This window comes from Psittacula echo (genome assembly GCF_963264785.1).
Source record: "Psittacula echo genome assembly, chromosome: 3".
NCBI lineage: Eukaryota > Metazoa > Chordata > Aves > Psittaciformes > Psittacidae > Psittacula > Psittacula echo.
This window is the reverse complement of record NC_137736.1, coordinates 69,951,363-69,963,859: the sequence shown is the minus strand read 5'-3', so window position 1 is coordinate 69,963,859 and position 12,497 is coordinate 69,951,363.

The window sequence follows — 12,497 nt, the reverse complement described above, 5'->3', positions numbered from 1 at the left end:
AATGTGGATTCCCAACAATTTTTCTTCCACTACAGGATCTCCTATTCTCTACCAATGGCCATTTCCCAAAACTAGGACTCTAGTGCCCTCCTTTCATTCACCTCAGCAACATCAAACCTATCTAGCCAACCCCCATGCTCTTTGTCTGTTACCTCTTGGGCCTTAAAAGATGCATGATCTGCATATCCTGGGCTGGCTAGGGTCAACAGTAGCAGTAGTAATCTCAATTCTGTCCATGTAGAGACTCTTAACAGGAGCTGCTCAGGTGGCACATGAGAACAAGTTACTAAAGTTCAGATGATTGTAAGTAATTGTTCGTGAAAAGCAATTTATCCTTTGGGCTTGAGTAAAGAAGCAGATGCGAAAGTAGAAACTTCAGATGGTGATGCTGAAATGTCAGATGCTGGCAGGCTGAAACAGTTCATCCTGGAGAAGAGAGGGCTCTGGGAGACCTCATAGTAGCCTTCCAATATCTGAAGGGGGCCAAGAAGAAATCTGGAGGACTTTTTACAAGGGCATTAAGTGACAGGACAAGGGGGAATGGCTTTAAACTGACAGAGGGAAGATTTAGATTAGACATTAGGAAAAAAATTCTTTACTAAAGGGTGGTAAGACACTGGCACAGATTGGCCAGAGAAATTGTGGATGCCTCATCCCTGGAAGTGTGTGAGACCAGGTTGGATGGGGCCTTGAGCAATCTGGTCTAGTGGAATGTGTCTCTGTCCATGACAGAAGTGTTGGAACTAGACAATCTTTAAAGTCCCTTCCAACCCAAACATTTCTATGATTCAATGCATAAACCTTTGGTTTGTGTATCACAACTAATACTAAGAGTCCAGTTTAATTAAATTTCCTCATACTTCATACAGGGCAGGGTGGAAAGAACTCCTTTATTAATTTCCTTTTCCTTATTTTCTCTCTTTTCCTCATTTTATCCTGTTTTTCAAATCTGTGTGGGTTGAAGATTAAGCAGTCCTGCTTGCAGGTGTAAGTACTATTCTGTCTGTATTCACACAATAGAGAATGCTTTCAGATTGCATAGGCTACCAGGCTACTAAACCTCTATGAGGTGTGAGGCTCACCCTCCACCCACACTTCCTTCTGATGAACGAAGAAGTGCAGAACATTTAATCTATTGATTTATACCTGTCATCAGGGCCCTTCAGGATTGTATGGGATGGACAGAACCTGGGCCAATGATTACATTTCAAAATGTATCTGCTGTTTAGAAATTTATTCTCTTCCACAATTTTTTGACAAATCATATAACCTTTAATGACTTTACTTATGTACTCTTTCAAAGAACACAAAAGGTTTCACCTGTGAATTGTTATCAGTTGAATATTAATGCTTAATGCAGCAGCCTTCTACTTACTAGCAAAATGGCTGATTCCAAACATTCTCTATATGTTTATCTATAGCAGGATCAAAGAAACAAGAAAGAAGTAGTGACTAGCTTTTATCAAAACTGTGTTTGACAAGTATTGTGAAAGCAAAGACTACAAAACTAGCAACTTATTCAGAGATTCAGGCAAAATGTCAAGATCTGCACTTTCCCCAGAGTTTAGTACTTTATGACTCATAAAATAGCAAGTACTGACCAAGTGAAGACAGCTCTATTCATATTTCCTTGGTAGATTTTTAACAGTAAGTGCTGCAATCCATTCAAGCCTCCAAAGGATAATAGCATTCTCACACAGAGAAAGCAAGAAGTGAAGTAATACCCACGTGCAATCATTCTCTTTTTCTTAGATATTCTTTGACTGCAGTGATGAAATGGTTTTGTAAAATCTCCATTGTCAGGTTAGATTTTACGTAATGACCATTTTCACATTGTAAGAAAAGTGCAGTAATTTGTGCTTAATAACAGGCTACAGTGACCATGCTGATACTGAAGACACCAGAATACTTTCCTGTCTGGAGCATGAAAGCACTGTGCTATTGCAGATGCCTTGGTGGGGCAGCTATTGAGAAAAGTTGCCACTGAAGGGAGCAACCAATACTAAACTGTTTCAGACTCCTGAATGTAATGCAGTATTAAAATTACGCTTTCAAGTACTGGTTTTAGCTGAGACATCTTGGCAGAAGTCCATTTCAGTTAAAGATTTACTGCTAATAATTGCTGAATAGAAAGGACTGATATTTTTCATGCTGCTGTTTCAATGTTCCCTTGCTGTCAGCACTAGCTTTTGTGCTGTTCTAAGGCAATTCCACATCAGGGAGGCTGAGGCCAACCATGCAGCAGTCAGCTAAAACAGTGCCACAGAGTTCTTGGGATTTGGCCCCCAGAGTACAATAAATCCTGTACCTGCCTAAAATTCCACTTGGATTTTTTTACTAATAAAACTCTTACATGTAAGTGCTCCTTAGTATTGATTGCTTTGCTGGGTTTTTGCATAAGCAGTCTGGCACAGTGTATTCACATTATAAGGTTATAAAAACATATGAAGAGATCTCTCAGGTTCTTTTTCGTAACGTTCCTTTTTTTGAAGCTCAGATGTTGTCCCAGAAGAGAAATATGAAAATAGAGTCAGTGAAATTTAGATACCAGCACTTATCTCAGCATTCAAGCAACCAGTTATCTGTCAATTACCAGTTCAGAAAGGGTCTGTATTGTAAATGTAATGTTTCTCCATGCTATTTTTTTAAAAGCATAATCTAGGGAAAAGGTTTCCATTATTTTCTTTTTGAACTTTTTGACAGTTTAAATTCTCTTAAAAAATAAGCAAATAAATGAGCACATGTCCCATCTTACTGTAATCCCTCTATATAGATAATTTTGACTTTTATATTCCTTTCTTTCTGCATCAACCCTTGTAGCGCTCTAACAATGGCTTCTATACAGCAGTCTTCAAAGCAGCTTGCGGGGGTTCAAATTCAGCTGTACCTTTCTGCAGCATAGTGCCCATCTTACATCAGAGTGTAAAAAAGTGACTGTGATGTCTCTGATTCAGGATGGTTTACCCTTATGTTTGGTTCCATCATCGGTCTGTGGCCTCTTGCAAATGTTACGGCTTCTCAAAGATGCCATGTTAAATGCCAGCATTTCAGATTTGCTTTTCTCAGAGGCATTAGCCTGACTTTTCCAAGTTAAATTTCCCTTTGTTTTTCTAAGCTTGCATTATTATAAAAACTTTTAAAATATTATTTATTGTTTTTGCAGGAAGGTGTTTGTCATTCATTCTGCTTTAGCTTTATTTATGAATTTCATTAATGCGGTTACCTTTGATTGATTGACAGTTAAAGCTGCCTGCAAAAGTAAAAGTCAGAATGCTGTCCTGGTTTCATATATGACTGCCATATCAAAATATGACAGCTAGTTGAATAGAGAGATCCAAAAGACATCTGGAAGATTTGAAAGCACCAGTGTATTTTATAGGATGGAAAATAAGCCAGTAGACTTAGAAAGATGAAGGGGCTTCTACACTGTCTTGATATGCACTACAGCACATAACCTTATTGTGGTCAATATCAATACTCATCTCTAAAGCCACAGTGATTGTATCAGGTATAAATGGCAGGGGTTTTGGAGCAAAAGGCCTGAAGAGGTGACCTGTATAGAGGAGGCCATGAAATGCCTTGTGCTGGTCCCAAACCAGGCTGATACTGGTGTGAGCTCTCATTGCCTATCAAAACTATAGCCTGACAGAGGACCCCATAGCACCTCAGCTCACATATTTTTAAGCAAAAGCAGTAGACCTGAGGGGCTGGCTATGCTCTAGATGCTGTCAGAAACTGGCAGAGGGTGATGGTCTTAGAAAGACACAGCAGAAAAGATGTGATGAGGAGGCAGCTAAGGGCATAGCTGGACATCCTTGGGAAAACGTGACCCATATTGAGTTAGGGATGCCTCTGAGTGACTCCAGCTGTGGGTGACCCATGTCAGGGCAGGAACACTCCTAAGGGACTTCACCCTGTGGAGAACCCAAGTTAAAGCAAATAGACTGCTGAGGGACTGTGTCCGTGGGTGACCCATGCTGTGACAAAGACAATCCCGAAGGACCATAGCTGTGGTTCACCCATACTGGGAGGCAAGGACACCCCTGAGGCACTTTGGCCCATGGGCAACACATGCCAGAGCAGTGGAAAATGCATTCCTGGCCTCCTGTGTTGCCTGTTGCTTTGCCAAAGAAATTCTGATAGATTGCGTGCAGCCCATGTCAAACATGAGCAAAATTAAGACTAGGAAGGGGAAGGAAAGTAAATTATTCTTTTTATTTGGTCCCCCTTCTCCTCAGTACTCAAATCAATGATGAGAAACTGGTGTTAATTGACAAGAAATTAAATGAAGAAAAATTCCCCAAGTTGAGGCTCTTTTGTTCATAACAGAGTTAGATAAAGTTGAAGTGTCTAGAAGAGTTCTAGAATGACCTGGACTGAATGGGAACCTACCTAAGTCATTCTTTGGGATCTGGCATGGAAAAAATGCTGTACTTACAAAATTCATCGCGGCAAAAATGAAGGCATGCTGGTGATGGGCCTCCGTTTACTGTCAAGAATCATTATGTCCAGTAGCATCTACAGTTAGTATTACAAAAATAGAGTATTAATCATTTATTTGTTTTTTTTTTTTTTTTTTTTTCTCAAAGCTTCATGACTAAGCTGCAGTCTAGGTGCAGCTTCTCTTTTGAGAACTACCACCAGGATCTGTGGTGAGTTGTCACAGTTTCTCTTGTTTGAAGCCGTTTCATATGTGCATCTTAATGGAATGAATCCTGAGCAAATAAATAGTAGTACTGACCATATCCAAAATTATGCAGAAAATAATTTATTAAGTAAATACAAACCCCAGTAATATAAAATTTTAATGGAGTATTTTAAAAAACTTTTCCCTAACAGATAAAAACATAATTGTATGCTGTAAATTTTCCTGATTAACAAGGGCAGTGAATAGTGTCGAATTAAATGTTGCTATAAGAAAACTTTTTTTTTTTCCTTTCTCAGGTTCCCCTAGAATGACTTGATTCACATACATAAAAACTCTGAATGCTGTCTAAGAGTTAGAATCGTAGAATCATAGAACAGTTAGGGTTGGAAAGACCTTAAGATCATCTAATTCCAATCCCACTGCCATGGGCAGGGACACCTCACACTAAACCATGCCACCCAAGGCTCTGCCCAACCTGGCCTTTAACACCGCCAGGGATGCAGCATTCACATCTTCCTTGGGCAACCCATTCCTGTGCCTCACCACCCTCACATTAAAGAACTTCTTCTTTATATCCAATCTAAACTTCCCCTGTTTAAGTTTGAACCCATTACCCCTTGTCCTATCACTACAGTTCCTGATGAAGAGCCCCTCCGTAGCATCCTTGTAGGCCCCCTTCAGATACTGGAAGGCTGCTATGAGGTCTCCATGCAGCCTTCTCTTCTCCAGGCTCAACAGACCCAACTTTCTCAGCCTATCTTCATACGGGAGGTGCTCCAGTCCCCTGATCATCCTCGTGGCCCTCCTCTGGACCTGTTCCAACAGTTTTGTCTTTTTATGCTGAGGACACCAGAACTGCACACAATACTCCAAGGGAGGTCTCACGAGAGCAGAGTAGAGAGGCAGGATCACCTCCTTCGACCTGCTGGTCACACTCCTTTTGATGCAGCCCAGGATGTGGTTGGCTTTCTGGGCTGCGAGCGCACTCTGCCGGCTCATGTTAAGTTTCCCATGAACCAACACCCCAAGTCCTTCTCTGCAGGGCAACTTTTTTTCAAAAGTTGATCTTTTGAAAATCACTGTGTGTGGTTTTTAAATGCCTCAACCACCTTTTCTTGCAGGCAGTTTTCTGTGTTGTCTGAAGGCTCACATAATAAAGTTCGGATGAAAAGCTATAAATTAAGATGCTGAGTTGGAAATGGAAAGACAGCTGCCAGGTTGATATGTAAGTCAAGTCTTCTGTGTGTGCTGAGATTCGCAAGTAGAGTGCTGTTAGTATATTAGCTCTTAAGTGTTTTATTGTTATCTAAAAGCTTTAATGCAGCAGGTAAGAAAGCACATTTTTCCTGAAGCAATAATATAAAAAGGAAAATCAACTTTATCTTCCACTTCAACAAATCTCACATTCATCTGCTCTGGAAATGCTGCATTAGTTGTATTAACCTCTCACAACTGTTTGAGTCTCTACAAATGTCATTTCTGAATTACCAAATTTTCACTGTTTAATGTACAAGATTTGGAAGGTTTTTTCTTGTTTTCATAAAATGCACAGAAATCTGGATTTGTCATTTTTTAGCCAAGACTTTATTTGATGTTAGTAACAGAAAAGGAATTGCTGTACGGTGCATGCTCTACTTCTAAGATTGTCTTCAGCCTATTGAGTACATCAATACATTAAATTTTGGTTATCCTCAGTTATCTTTCCTGTGATCCTGGGGAGTGAATATAAAATTTCTGGAGCATGCAGAACCCCCAGGACTACCTAGAGGCACAGTATGCCATTAGTACAGCACCACAATGTTTGGATACCTGCAGGCACATGTAGAAAGACCTCCCCTGTCAGGTTCTGCTTGGATGGCATGCAGGCAAAGCTGGTGTCACAGCATCCTAACTAAGCATAGATTAAACACAGCCCCACTTATTCTTGACACTTAATTTTCTCAGTGTATCTCACACTGCTGAAGCAATTTGATTCAGATCGAACTGCATCTATTTAACAGAAACTGTGAAGCATCCTCCATGAATATGATAGGAGAACATGGTAAGGATTAATGAAAAAAGAAATTTGACTCTTGCTGATTTGGAGGTATTTTTAATTAAAAAAAAAAAAAGGCATTGAATATATGATGACCATATGCTCTGCTGATCAACATGTTTTCTTATGTGATTGATGTAGTGGTACTGGGAATGAAAGCACAGTGCCAGTCATTGATAGAGGTCCAGGGAATAGTGGGTGATAACTAATGACTGATTTGTTTTAATCTAGTTTTGGTTCTAGTTCTGCAGCCTTCAGGAGAAAATCACACAAAAATATTGGTTTTAGACTGAAAATTCTGTCATCTCTGCATTTTTTCTCTATATAAAGAAAGTATTTTTTTTGTAGAAATATATATATATATATTTCAGCATTTGTTTCACAAGTTAGAAGGGCTGTATTCAGAAAACTAGCAGTGATATTTCTTTTGTCCTTCACCAGGTAGTTCAGACTACCAGTCCAGAATGTGTTGGTGGTCTTGATTCAAGTCCTTTTTGCCTCTGTTTTACGTCACAGAAGAAGGTGATAATATGGAGTTACCTGGACTCTATGTTCAGGGGCTGGATTTTCCTACATTTTCTATTTGATGCTGTTTAATTCTTTGATCTTGTGAAGAAATAAGTGCAAGCAGGTATTCCAACTCTTCACTAACAGTTCTTTTAAATTAAAAAGTCATTCTCAACACTGGTGCAAACACATGCCCTAAATGAGGCAATTTTATGACTTCACTCCTTCCTGCTTCCCCAGGAAGATTCAGCTGCTGAATGTTATCTTTTATTTTCTGAGATGACTGAAAGGGTATGTTTGATAAATTTGCTATTCATTTGAAGATTTCTGGCCCACTTCAAAGGACATGACTGAGAATAGTACACTTGAAAACTGAGTAAAATGAGCTAAGAAAGAGTCTAAGGGCTATTGGGTTTGGTGCCAATCTTTATTCTGTATTAGGATTCTTTTTTATGTTATCCAAAGTGATTTCTACAGATCTGCACCTTTAGCTCTATGGAGCACAGAAAAACACCTCACAACATCAGCCATCCAAGTTAATATCAGTACATAAAGGAAATATACAGGTAGGAAATCCACAGGAAAAAAAAAAAAAGAAAAGAAAAGGATCAGCTAATTTTGTTCTCTGGCTGCAACATTTATCTAAAGGCTGCAAGCCTTTTGGTGATGGTGGGTGGTACAAAAAAAATTGGTTTGCATGCATACTTTCCTTCTTCTTACACTGAGAATGTCTCCAAAACTTCCCTTTTAGCTAAAATAATCTGAAACTTTTATCTTTTTAGTAATCTGGAAGGGAAAAGATATGTATAAACCCAGTGCAGAAGTCCCATCTGGAAATGCAAAGAAATACTTTTTCTGGCTGCTTTTCTTTCTATTTTTAATATAAGTTAGCTCAAAGCACTAGTGTTATGGTGAAATAGTATTTAAATATCCTAGCTTTGATCTTCAAGACTATTTTGATTCTAGTTTACTAAGACTTTTTAGGCTTCAAAGTATAAATGAATTAAAAATCCTGTCAGTAAGAGAGCCTATTGCAACACACCTTTTTCTTCCTACTGTCCAGTTTAAATTCAATCAAGCATCTCTGTGGAAAAGGCAGCATCATTTTGCAGAATGTCACCAAAGCACAGGACACTTTATGACTTGTTAAATTGCCAGGCTAGAAGCTCAAATCCTGAGGGCTTTAAAAAAAATTAATCTGATACACTTTAAACTAACTCTTAAAATCAAGCTTAAATTGTTAGGTCATAGTGTGATCCGCAGTAGGTGCAGAAGTAGTTCAATTAAATTTAATTAAAAAAAACAAACCAAACCAAACACCAACCCTCTTTCATTTTAACTGGAATGATGAGAGTCTGCGGTCGTATAAACTGGCAGGGCCAGAGAAAGTACCAAGGAATAAAAATGCATTCAGTTTGTTTAAATTATAGGAAAATGTGTAACTTTGAGTAAGGTTTCATAACAGCTATACTTCAGTCAAAGTTCAACTTGAAGGTAATGGGGTGTAAAATAATCTCCCATTGAGGACTGACCATGGGAAATAGTAACAGATGAAAGCAACAGTTTTTAAAACCACTGAAGCACAGACACAAGTGCAATTTGAGGACTGGCATCTACAAATAATTTTAGAGAAAAAAAGAAGCAAGTGTATATTATTGTATGATGTAAACTGGGAAGAAAGGAGCTTGAGCATCACCTTTCAATAATGAAAATGAGTCTGTTTGAAATTAATTTTTTCAACTGTGATATCTGCTGATCTGCTTGAGTCATGGAGTAAATACTGATGTCAAGAGAAGTCAAGTGCTGATTGGTAGTATGAACTTCTGGAAATGGGTCTTACAGTCTTTCTTCTCTATGTGCTGTGGAATCACTGAGCTAAGATTCCTACCTGCACCTTGATCTTACTCAAGCTATATTAAATTCACACGTGGATTTTGGCACTTTATAGCAAAGTATGAGCCCTTTTAAGCTGGTCTTTCATTAAGAAGTCCCAAGACTGATATAAAATTTATTTTAAAGTTAAAATTGTTAGGTTTTTACATACATTACTGTCAAAAAAATGTTTATTTCAGGTAAGATTAAAAAAAACTACCTAAACAAACAACCTAAACAACAAAACCACAAAACCCTTACTGCTTAATCTAGAGTAAAACAAGCTCCTTTCTCTTCCATTCTGTTTCATTTTAAATTACTACACCATGCAGAAATGTTGTACACTAAATGCTTACCTGAGGTTTTCCACCTGGATCAAGCCTATAAATTCCTTATAAGATGATAGCTTTATATTAAGACAATTTTTTTGGTAACTTCCAGCTTTCAACAGTCAGTGGTACGAACCTCCTGACTAGATGTTGTATTTTTTCGTTAATAGCTTTTGATACTTTTTTTTTCCTCATGAATATGTTTAATTGCTTTCTTTACCCATCTCAACTGTTAACATGAACAATGTTCTGCAGCAGTAAGTGCTACAATTTGATTATAAGTTACATGAAAATATGTTTTCTTCTGTTTGCTTTAAACCTAGTACCTGATTATTTCATTTCTTGACCCTTAATTAATGCACTGTGGAAAACAGTGAATTGTGGAAAACAGTGAATTGTGGAAAACAGTGATGTGTTTCTGTTTTCCCCCACATCTCATTAGTTATGATATAAAGCCACATTGTATTCATCCACATAATTTTCATTTTTGAGCTCCTACTTGATTGACTTTGTCCTTGTACAGGAGTTTAAAACTTTTGCTTGCATTTGTTGTTTTTCTTTACATCATCATCATAAGATCAAAAATGCTTAAGTTCAAAATATTTATGCTGTAGACAAGTGATTTTTTTCCTCTGCTTTTTTTTCCTCTCCTCTCCTAATAATTCTGAATGTTTTTTCTATCAATACTCAACACTGAAATTTTGCGAGACCTATTCACCTTAACTGTCTTGAGTGATGCTTACTTCAGACTTTACTTTTGTCTGTATTCAGTTATGTTTTACTCATTGTGTTATTCCACATTGAATTTCATTCAGTCAGGTATTCCCTGAGTTTTGTGGAATTCTCATACAGTTCTTTTGAGCCAAAATATTTTTTTCTGTAACTGTAATATCAACAAACCTTCTTATTTCACTGTTCTCTGTTCACTGCATCAGATGCAAATGCATTGAGTCCCAACACAGACCTCTGAAGCATATTTTCTTCCTCTGACCTTCCTCTTACTAAAGGCAAACTTTAGTAGTACTTGAGAAGTTAATTACATAGAACTTAACTAGTAAATTGCATACATAATTGAAACTTCTATGGTTTTATAAAGCTTATTTAAAATCTTGACTAACACATATTATTACTGATTTATTGCTACTGATTTACTGCTACTCATTCATTCAGTTTGTTTCAATCGCTGTTCTATGCTTGGAAACAGTTTCCCAAACTCAAATGCAAGAATGTTCATCCTAATGAGCTGATGCTAAAGGCCCAGAATGCTCTGTGGAAGACAAATTCTGTGAGATGTCAAAAAATGGGGCACTGTACATTTTTTTAGATACTGCGAAAGAATCTGATCTACTGTTTTAATCTTTTCTTCAAGAGCAATCTTTTATTTTATTTTTTTTTTCTCCATTCCTCCTGATTGCTGCATATTTGCCTGTGGTTTAAATAAGGGCAATATGGGTGTCAGAATGGTACTGTAGCTACTTCCTTTGCCTATGGCAGTAAGTTCCTTTATTTTTAGAAACAAATGTGTAATATTTTTAATATATTTTCCTCTGACTTCTAATAATGAATTTCTCATTGTCTGTTTGGTTTTTAACATCCAAGGCTGTACTAACTTTAGCTATGAGGTTCTAATTCAGAACTTAATTTGTGTTGGTTTGGAACAGGAGTGCTTTGCACTGAAGATCTGAGTCTTGAAGCAATTTCCAAAAGGTAAGTACTAGTTAATATCATGGTGATGTTAAATATACAGATCTCTCTTCTCTGTAAGCTCAGAATACTAAGGTATTTTCATATGGGCGAGTAAATAATTTTCAGCTGGTTATGATTTTCAGCCATTAGTGACCTGGACTGAATTTGAACTTGTGACCTGTGTGTGTACTCTGGATTCTTAATCATAACTGTAAAGCCCCTCAGACCAGGTCTTTCTTCCTTTTTTTTTTTTTTTTTTTTTTTTTTTTTTGACAAAGAGGAGTTTATTCTCTGCTTCCCTGTGCTGTGGCTACAATTTAATAGACAAAAGTCACAGTGTGATATGGGGTATAATTTTGAAATTATTTCTCTTATCTTGTATGAGAATAGACTACATCAGGCATCAAGTAATAAGAGTCTATTGGGAGTTCTAGTTGATTAATGACTGAGGGTTTGCCTGAATAATACTGAGCACTTATATAGCACTTTACATGTTCAAAGCACTGCATAAACATCATCTAAATAAAACAAATGTGGCTCATTAAGGAATCTGTTCACTTGTACTCTGACAAGAAAAACAAGCATGCAAAAAAGCATGACAAATTACTTAAATGTTTCTCCTCTTGCAAAGGGAATCATGTTTGAAATGCAGTTCATCCTTTTCCAGTATTTTGTACTTCAGTGTTTGTTTCTTTTTCATTAGTAGAATGAGCTGACAACATTTAAGGTGTCTCTTCAGGGTGGGTGAATGTATATTGTAAAAAAATAACTATGACAGATATTCTGCATGGCATTATTATTATGTGGATTAACACAGGAAACTTCAGCTTTAGCATTTAGTAGCATGTGGTAAAGAATTTTAATTTCCTTATTTTAAAGGTTAAGTGTTTCTTCAAGCCCACTTGTTACCATTCCCAAACAGAATAAATAGGGAACTTCCTCTAAGAAAGCTACTAGTTCATTCTGCAAATATTTTAATAGAAAATCTGTTGCTTTCATAATCCTATCCTTAACTGAGCAGTCAAGAATGAATTTAAACAACTTTTTTTAATAACATGCAGACTTTTCAATTCCAAGGTTTGTTGCAGGTTTGTTTTGTTTGTTTTTTTTTTTTCTCATTCGGAAAAAGCATTTGAGTAAGCCTTGAGAAAATTATACAAATCATTAGTCAAGGTGGGCATGGGGATTGCTGAGGCATTTTTTTTTACACATGAATATATATTTACACTCCACACTCACCAGCATACCAAAGCTGACATAACTGTATTACTCATATACAGTTTGAAGCAAAGGGTAATATTTATATCTATATGATATTTAAATAATCTCCAGAAATCAGTGGTATTTTTTTTTATGCAGTGGTCTCTTCCTTGTGGCTAGGGCCACTCAGAGTCTTGAGAAGTGAACTTTAACCATGCTA